Source organism: Ornithodoros turicata, chromosome 1, assembly GCF_037126465.1.
Source record: "Ornithodoros turicata isolate Travis chromosome 1, ASM3712646v1, whole genome shotgun sequence".
NCBI classification, from domain to species: Eukaryota; Metazoa; Arthropoda; class Arachnida; order Ixodida; family Argasidae; genus Ornithodoros; species Ornithodoros turicata.
The window spans coordinates 195,937,649-195,948,105 of record NC_088201.1 but is presented as its reverse complement, the minus strand read 5'-3'; the positions used below and the strand labels follow the sequence as shown (position 1 = coordinate 195,948,105).

At 42.3% G+C, this 10,457-nt stretch overlaps 1 protein-coding gene across 1 annotated transcript in view; it reads left to right on the top strand.

The window, feature by feature from the left end:
- Window positions 1-1,181: 1,181 nt before the first annotated feature.
- Window positions 1,182-10,457, top strand: part of LOC135374739 (caspase-1-like) — a 30,925-nt gene continuing 21,649 nt past the window's right edge. Inside the window, exon 1 of the mRNA XM_064607664.1 lies at window positions 1,182-1,255. The gene's annotated coding sequence lies outside the window, so the exon portion shown is untranslated. The remainder of the gene's footprint in view (window positions 1,256-10,457) is intronic.

Below are 10,457 nucleotides of genomic sequence, written 5' to 3'. Positions count from 1 at the left end.
CGTTCAAGAACTACTAAATTGATACAAAATAAACAACCAGATGTGACACATACACAATCATACGTCAGAGGCATTTGGTGCCAGTCGTACAGTGAAAGCAGTGTCCACGAGATCCCACATATTCTCCAGGTGATGGTGTGAAGGAAGGAAGCTTTCCAGCAATAAATATATGTCATGGCGTCTCGTATTGCAACAGCATCCAGGCATTGTTTCCAATGACAGATTCATAGAATCATTTTTCATGATGCTGATGACACCTTCGTAGTTACGTCTGAATTTTGTCACCGTAGTATGCCCATACACTGTTCATTCTCCACTCACTGCTGTGCATTTAGGAGTGGAGTGCGAGTCAAGGAAGAGGAGAGCTGGTGTGAAATGAGAGTACCAATGTACAGGACAGATTGAGATTGAATGTGCAACAGATTAAGATAGTGGTAGAATTCCTTCTCACTCCGTCTGCTTTCTCTTGTTACGTTTTTCTTTATTGTTTTTTACTCGGTAGTTACAACGCCTTCGTGCGGCAGTATGGTACCTTGTCGACACCCGGCCACCCCCGGACGAGTCCACTTTTTGTTTTGTATTGTTGACTCTATGAGATGAGCCACAGAAGATTGTGTACTCATCTTCCTAAACTTTCCCTAACCCTTTATCCCGCTTGTTACCCCACTTGTTATTCGTATCTTGCCTATTTCTATTCTTGAGTCAACAACTGAGACAAGTTCTAAAACAATGCCACATTGCTATCGCACTGAAGTGCAGCATCCCATCGTATACTCTCGAGGAGTGCAAACACCACTGTGCTTCACCTTTAAACCACCCCGCATGTCTTACCAATTCCCTCCCCTGGAAAGCTTTCAAATGCTCTGGAAATATCATTTCATTCATACTTACTCACTGAAGTGGAACTTGATGATCCCGTCCACCACCCTGAAGCCTTTGCACATCGACTGTTTGAAGAAATTTTGCGGCCCCAAACGTGACCTTTCCCTCCCAAGCCACATGCGGACATAATAGCTCACAATATTTCTAAATTTCGCCTTGCTCCAACAATCACCTCCATGAACAACCCTACATATATTAAGCCACACTTGATAGACAATTTCTGCGGCGACCAATAGATAGAATCTTTGCTGCTTCTTTCCACTTTTTGTTTGTGACCTTTGCCGCTAGCGTGGCGCGCTTATCGGAGCGAGCACACGGAAACGATTACAAAGAAGTGTTCTTTACAGTACGTCCACAGATTGCATCGACGCCGGTGAGTGATAGAGTTTCCATAATTATTGCCATGATTTTGTCATTGTTTAGCCTTCTGGTGCTTTTCCTTGCTTTAATCCCGACTTTTCGTGCTCCTTTCCTCAGGTTATTCATGATCCCGTAATAACGTTGTTGTTTATTCGCGATTAGCAGTGGATTCCACCAGTAGCGCAACGTAGCAGTTTATTTACCGTTTTGTTTTGACGTAGACGTACACCTTGCTGTTGTTGGCCGTTGTGATTCTCGCTCACCCATTCTGTCATCCTTAGCCCACCTCCCTATCATAAATTATTTCCGCTTCTGTTACCATAATCACGAGAGTGCGGCCACGCCCTGATAATGGCGGCGCCTATTTGTAAATTTGTACGCATCGCCCACGGGGCACGGCGGAGGATTGTGAAATGGAGTGAAATGTGCTGGAGAACAAAGTTAGGTTGGAACACCCACGTCATTTTGAAGTTCTTTACTATGTGTTTTGATTTCAATTTGGTGGATGAAATTTGACTAGCCCTTGGACTGTAGATGAGACGGAACGTTAGGAAGTTATAGTTAAAACCAGACAGACATTCGGAGAGTGTGTTACGCCAAAAAGGCAGGAGGGCAACAACTGTTAATTTGAACGTTCGGAAACTGTCACACAATGAACAGTATGTCCAATCGCACCGTTAATGTCAATGTCGTTCTTTCCCTGTCTGATTTAGTATTTACCTCAACCCATGTTCCAAGCACATGATTGGTCCCTTGCGTCAAAACAGTTGTCATTTAGGAGCCTCCACTGATAATTCATATGCTGTGAGTAAAGAGCATGCGCAGAATTGATCCACTGTACTGAACTGTGAATACACTGTGTGAAGACCATGCTGTGCGTATCATGTCCCCGCACGGATAATAAGTACTTACAAATGTCAGCACACCGTAGCAGACACGTCAAAATAGTTATTATAATCTAAGTATATTTTTGTAAATTCTGTTATATTTTGCAATCATCAGTAGCAAATTTGCATGCGAGTCAATCGAACGACAGACGTGCTGTGACATCCTGTGCTTAATGTCCAGGGGATATCGCAGGGGTGTACAAGCTACGAGTATCTATAACGTCCGATTGTGTATATCCGTGCAACATCCATGTGACGTACGAGACGTCTGTGACGTTTGCGGCTTTTCTGGGATGTCTCAGGGATATGTGGTGTCCACTGGGCCTCTGATACCAGACACACCTAAACACTGCCTCACATCATGTGACTCAGCTATAGAGAAGTCCTACTAGAAGTATGTTTACCATAATTTGCAATTTAGCAGATTAGGTTTCCAAAACGGCACCTGCTACATGGAATAAACTGCCAATGCGTAAGCACCCCATTCAATTATTACTTCTACTTTTGTTGTCCACGTCCCATTGGATATCTCTTACGAAGGTACCCAGTCTGAATAATTCATAAACAGTTGGTGCTATTGGAGAGCTTTCTTTTCACCAAAGATCCTTCAGGCATCAGTCATGAGCTGTGCAGTGAGTGGCTTATTTGCATATGCTCACTAATTAAATAAATAACCTAACTTTTGAATTTTACTTGGGACACTTTTGGGTAAGTACCTGGGCCTGCTTGCACTACACATTTGCTAGGGTCCGAAAATTCCCTTTAGCGCAGCCTTGCTACTGCTTGTGTCACATTCTACTAACAAACTTTCCTAGCAGCGAAAGGCACTGCCGGAGCTGTGCCAAAGGAAATGGCTCAAGGTTAGGACCCTAGCAGAAGTTTCGTGCCAGCGGGCCAGGGCCTTCATAAAAAAAAATGCCGAGAACGAACTGCATTGAGACTCAGTGATTTTTCGAGTTATTAGTTGGATTATGTTTACATATTTCTTGCGTGCAGCAGTGTACAAATGTGCTTTATCAGTTATTATTTGGATTCTGTTTACATATTTCTTGAATGAAGCAGTGTACGAATGTGCTCTTTGGCTGCTGTCAGTTGTGTGTTCATCCGCATGGTTCACACATAGGGAGCAGAAGTTAATGGTGAGATTGAAGATACACTTCGCTTTTCATTCTTCTTCTCTACCGAACTGGTGAACAGCGCTCGTGTCGTCTCATGGTGCAAACGTGCTGTCTCACCTGCGGAACGGCATCTCCGCCTTTGCGGTTTACAAGACAGGTAGAGAAGGTTTCCAAAGCGTGCCTTGTGGCTGTTCCTTAAGGAGTGTTCACACAGACCAACAGACCAACCTCGAGGCGGTGCAATCTGCGTATACACAACTACCAACTAGGCAGCTCCGCAGACAGACAATCTCACATCATCTTATTTCACAAAAAACAACAACGTTTTCTTACGAAATGGCAACTGGGATGCTTCTGCGTCTTTGGCCTTTTAATAACTATTATTTTGCAGCTACACCTGCACAATTCGTAACCAATGCAATTTAATTGTAGTAGTAGTACGGCACGGCAAATAGTAGTCTATGACACGAATAAACTCGCATCACCATTGGACGTGAGGGCATAAGTCACCTGAAAATGCTCTTCTCGCTGACTTGCCAATGCACAACCAATTTCTGAAGGTTTCACTCGGTGGCAGATTCCCTCCAACTTGAGTCGATCATGAACGTGCAGTTGGTGTAGAAAGTTGGACTGTGTGAATGCTGCCTTATCCTTTGTCACCCCTGTTTGTGTGACAGATAAATGAACATGCGATAGACACATCAAGTGAGCTGAGTAAGAGAGCTTTGGACACTGCTCTGTACAAAAAATATGTAAACTGCAACCAACTGATAACTTGGAATAATCACAAATTGCAAACATAGTTTTTTGGTAAATATTTTTCATTGAAGGTTCCTATATATAGCACAGTACAAAAAGCAACACTGAAGCTTCCTTAGTTTAATATATACAAGCTTTCGCGTGGGGGACCACGCTTCATCAGGTACAAGGTGTGAAGTTCGCGTATGCAAGTATATAAACATATATATACAGAGAGAGAGAAAGTTTACAATACGCAGACCCCACAAAAATTGGGGGGAGGTACATACTGAAAAACAAAACAGATTCAACTGGAAAGCTAGTCAGTTGTTCACTACCCACATCCATGGTGGCTAAGAAGATGTTACTGCGATTAGCAAATTTATCCTGAATGGCGTTTATTTTGGAAAGGAAATCATTCGTATCTTTGACATATGACGAAAGGAGTGGTGGAATATGTTTCAAGCACTGGTCAACAACTAAGGATAGTTTTTCCGTAGGGGTGTTGATCCCGGAAATAATGGGTCTTCCGGGATTGTTTTCTTTGTGGACTTTAATAAGAAGATAGAAATTGCCCAAAATCTAACATTCTATTCTAAATCTTAAAAAAAAATCTAACATTTTTAGGACGCAGAAATTTAGAAATGTGGAGAGGGATAACCTTGGTGTTCGCAAGTTCGTTGATTTTGTTGATAATGAGAACACAGAACGAGGAAGTGGGATCATGGCAGACTTGTACGTATTTGGAGTATTGTATTTAAAATACTGTATTTTAAATACAATTTGCGGTATTTTGGTACTCTACTCAATACTTTTTGTTTTGTGTATTTGTACTATATTTAAAATACATTTTATGGTATTTCCTACTCAATACTCTAATTACATATTTTGGATCTTCCTCTCAAACTTTCTGTGTCTCGTCCTTCCATTATCGTGCTTGTTCAGTGGAAATTTCCTGAGTCCCTCGGACTTGACCCGGATGTGACTCTAGAACCGGACATTGGCCCTTCTTAGAAGAATCCATTTAGAGATCTTGCGCCGTGTGTACTAATCCTTGGCTAGTGAGGGTTCTATTATGTGTGCCCTGACGCGGTGACGCCGAATTCTGCCTCTCCGAGCAGGGACCTGCTAGAAGTTTGCTTTGTTCTGGGTCACATATACTTCGTGGAGTCATGTGGCATCTCTTTGTCATCCTTTTGGGACTTGTGTTTAGATGACTCCTATCACACGGCGGCGGCCAGAGCTGTGGCGGCGGCTAGCGTAGTGCGCGGGGTTTAGATGATTCATGTGACATAGCGGCAGAGTTGTACGTAACGCGTTACTAGTAATTGCGTTACTAGTAATCAATTACTTTTTTCAGCATTTTTTAACCTAATCAATTAATTTTGTGAGCAAGTAATTTTCCAAGTAATCTGATTACAATTTTCAGTAATCAATTACTGAGTAATCGATTACTTTTTTAACCTTCTGTCAACAATGGCAACCATTTTCAGCAAGCCAATCTGTTCTTCTGTTCCACCACGAGTTCGACTGAAGCAATGACGCAGAAGTCGGCCACCTCTAGTCCACACGTGTTCCATGCACGCCACAGTAATATGGTAATCCCTTAAAACCGCGACCTACTGGAGCAACAGTAAAATAGGTGACTGTATTGATAAATTGTGCGGGCTGAACTTAACAATAGTAACAAAACGAAGCGGATGTTTCGATGTTGTTTTAAATGTGTATATAAATCTGTGTATGTGTTTTGTATGTTGCTTTCAAATGTATTGTAAATTTCACTTATCATGTATGTTGGTGTCTCATTGGAATTTGCAACAAGAGCCGCATGTTTGCACACTGCAGGCTTGTTGGATTTGCTATGTCCCACAATTTAAAAGTAAAGGGAAAAGTAACGCGTTACATTTTTAATCAGTAACGTATTAAGTTTTTGATGAAGTGATTCGTAACGGTAAAGAATTACTTTTCGCGCAGTAGTAACAGTAATTGTAATCAATCACCTTTTTTGAGTAACGTGTACAACTCTGCATAGCGGCGACTTGCCGCATTGACCAGTGACCGGTGACTTTTTGCGTTCATAGACAAATAGTATCTTAATTGTATTTCAAATACTTTTTGAAGTATTTTGTACTCTATCTTAATTACTTTAATTTTCATGTATTTATACTCTATCTTAATTACATTCTAACATTAGTATTTATTATCTTATCTTAAATACATTTTTGAGTATCTTGTACATGTCTGGATCATGGTCAATGGCCCTGTAGAACGTCGAGTCATTCAGTTGTCTTTCTGCCTCTGCGATGTAATCCGATGTGTTAAGTAGTACTATACCCCCGCCCTTATCTTCTGGTCTGATGATGATGTCTTCGCGTGTTTTTAGACACCGTAAGACACTTTTCTCTGAATTTGTCAAGTTATTGGAGTTTATGTTGCTAGATTTGGAGAGGTTGCTGTGAATGTCCTTATAGACCGCCTTAACGTAACTATCAATGAGAGGACTAGTTTTCGAGGAGTCCGGGGTCCAGCAAGATGGAAGTTTGAAGGGTGAATCATCCGAGTTGGGTTTGTCATGGAAGAACGTTTTAAGGTGCATCCTTCGGCCGTGGTTATGTAAGTCGTTTAATATCTCGAACTCATTAACATTGTCTGTCGTCGGTGCAAAGCTCAGGCCCTTGGAAAGAACGTTCAGTTCAGCAGGATTGAGAGACACATTGGAAAGATTGAAAACAGTATTCGGGCCGGATATTGAATAAGAAAAACACAACTTCCCAATACATCGCAAATATCATCAGCCAATATCGGGGATAACTTGAGATTGTCGCGCCTTGATTTTTTCAATTTTACTTTGTGTATCTTTGTGAGTTTGCTTCGGGCGAACTCTGATAGAACAACTACTCCATCCGGTGTGATTTTGCCAGCCAACTGCTTCAGTTGATTACCGATATCTTTGATAACATAAGAGCTTTCTTGCTTTAAAATCTTGATTAGTTGAAGTGATGCATTTGTTAATGACTTAGTCCATTTGATTGTGCTAAAGGGGGAGTGGAAGTTAAACGACGGCGTGAGAGATAGTGAAAGTCCCTTGGGTACCACACGTTGTAGAATACAGTCTGGGTAAAAGTGAAAACTAGAAACGAACTTTGCTTTCTTGACTAACAATTTACGGGCCTTTAAAAACGATACTAAATGAGGTTCACCGCTATGTTCCAGTCATCGCGACCAGCGCGCTCTCTGCCTTCGAGGTTGCTTACGTGGTTTCTTATGGTCTTGGCCGTAGAGTCTCGTCCGCCGGGAAATACCGGGAGGTGTGGATGAATCTGGAGGTGTAACACTACACAGTTCAACAAGAGAAGGAGCGCACGGAGAGTCTGCAGAGTTCGTCGAGTTGCGAAGATCCGTGGAAATTTCAGAAGAAGGGGAGACGGCGGCTTGAGAAGAACTGTTGCACACACTTGGAGTAGAATACTTGGCTGTGTTGTCATCTCGAGTAACATAAGCGGCGCGGGAACGAGCTCCACCAGAAGTGAAGGCGGCTGGCTTTACCCTCGGTCCATTAGGGATGGGTGTAGTAGAGGACGGCATGGGCTGGGACTGTGATGGAGGTCCATTTGGCGGTCGCGGAGAGGCAGCGGAGAGTGGTGGGGCTGCAGGTCGGTTCAAGGAATGATCCAGAACTTCATTCGGAGTTACACAAGTGGTCGAGGTTTGGTTGTGATTCTCGTGACTAGGGAAAGGAGGAAAATCCTCCAGACTGAACTGAAAAGGACGCCTCGTCGAAGGAATATGCGAGTCTCGTGAGATGTGGGTCTTGATACAGCTCCGGTAGTGGGACGAGGGACAGCGGGCGCCTCGCAGGTTTAGGTGATGACCGTCTAGGGCCAGGAACTCCCAAGGCGATTCGTCCAAACGAACGTGATGAATATAGCCAACTCCGGCATTGAGCATCGACAGGTACCACAAATGGTGGTTGAGAAGCAGGATATTTCTGTTGACATTCCAAATAAATTTACTTTGGTTACTTGTGGTGTGGTGTAGTATGAACGCAGTCTGGGTGGAATGCTGGAAAACACAACTAAGGTATGCGCGCGTGCGGAGCGGATATGGGTGAGGAGGGACTCAATTCTTCCGATGGTAGTAGCGATGGGCTCGGAGGCGACGTCAATGGAACCGACTTGGAGGATAATGGTTGAAAAATGTCCAAGAAGATCATCTACTATTGTCATAAAATCTAGAATCTTTCCACCACTTACGGACTTGATGAAAATTTCAGGCGACTTCAAGAACTGTGGGACCAACTTGATGAGCGAGTTGCCGATGACATTGTTGCCGAGTTGCCGATGATGAGATTGATGAGTTGCCGATGCCGATTAACACATCGGATTAAATCGCAGCTGCAGAAAGACAACTGAATGACTCGACGTTCTACAGGGCCATTGACCATGATCACACTTCCTCGTTCTGTGTCCTCATTAACAACAAAATCAACGAACTAGCGAACACCAAGGTTATCCCTCTCCACATTTCTAAATTTCTGCGTCCTAAAAATGTTAGACCGGGCAATTTCGATCTTCTTATTAAAGTCCACAAAGAAAACAATCCCAGAAGACCATTATTTCCGGGATCAACATCCCTACGGAAAACCTATCCTTAGTTGTTGACCAGTGCTTGAAACATATATGACGGAAGGAGTGGTGGAATATGTCAAAGATACGAATGACTTCCTTTCCAAAATAAACGCCATTCAGGATAAATTTCCTAATCACAGTAACATCTTCTTAGCCACCATGGATGTGGTTTCGCTATACACAAACACCCCCATGACGAAGGCCTTTCAGCAGTTCATTCTTTTCTTGATACTCCCCCCACTGAAATCCTCCCAGTCTCTGCAACCATTCCTCTTTTAGAGTTAGTTCTTACTTGCAATAATTTTGTCTTTAACAACCAACACTTCATCCAGATATATTTCTCGCGTTTCCCCTAACTACGCCAATTTGTTCATAGGCCAATTTGAAACTTTAGCGATGGATTCATTCCCCTTTAAACCGCTGCTTTTCCTCCGATTCATTGATGACATCTTTATTCTCTGGTCTGGTAGTGAATCAACTTTGCAATCGTTCTTTGATCATTTCAATTCTATCCATGACAAGATCAAATTCACATGTAATTATTCTGCAACATCCTTCAACTTTCTTGATGTGACAGTCTCTTTCAAGTCTGGTCAGCTTACCACTAACCTCTACAAGAAACCTACTGATAAGCGACAATATCTTCACTATGACAGCTACCATCCCAACAACCAAAAAAGAAATATACCCTATGGCCAGTTTCTACGCCTTAAGCGAATCTGCTCAGAAAATGACGATTTTATTAAACACGCTCAAGAAATGTCCTGCGACTTTCAAAAAAGAAATTATCCCGCTCAACTCGTCCATGCCTCTTTCGCTAAATCTTCCACAGTAGACAGGACGTCTTTATTCCCTCCTAAACCCAAAAATGACAAAAATGAAGTACTTCTCGCCACGAGATACCATAAGGCACTCGTTAATACTAATTTCATTCTCAAACGACACATTAATATTCTTCATGGTGACGATAAGTTGAAAGAAATATTCCCATCTCCTCCAAAGGTTGCTTTCCGCAGATCCAGTACCTTACGTAATATTCTCACTTCTTGTATGACTCAGAACAAGCTTGGTTTTATCCATGCGGTGGCGCGCGCTGCCAAACTTGTAAATTTATCCTACCATGTGCTATAGCACGAAGCACAGTTTCAGATTTAGTTTCAAAATACATTAATCCCTCCATTGTAATTCATCCAGTGTATGTTATTTAACATTCTGCCACAAAATGTAATGTCCAATACATTGGAGGGACCTCTAAAACCATGAAAGAGAGATTCTACGGCCATAAATTCGATATTCGTAACAACCACCGCCAATCTCCAGTATCCATCCATTTCAAGCTTCCTGACCATAACTTTGAAAATCACCTAAAAATTATTATTTTAGAATCTCGATTTAGCACCGATATTAAACGTAAAAATAAGGAATCCTACCTAATATCCAAATTCAAATCCCTTCAACCCCATGGTGTAAATCTCAGCCCTGGATCCTTGTATCAATTAATTTAATTATTTATGCGTACGCCGTCGTAGCTACTCAAAACATATCTGAATTGTATTTTTTTTCCCTTGAAGCACATGGAGTCAACCCTTTCATCCAGACAGTCCCACAGATTTCTCACACTTTTGGAGGTTGACTTCCCCGAAGATGCGTCACCATGACCTTGGTGTCCTTCATGAGAGGTTCCGCTTTTCTCCCCTCCCAACGCGTTGACCCCCAAACATTCATGTAGTGAAAAACTGACTAGCTTTCCAGTTGTATCTGTTTTGTTTTTCAGTATGTACCTCCCCCAAATTTTTGTGGCGTCTGCTTATTGGAAACTTTCTCTCTCTCTGTATATATATATA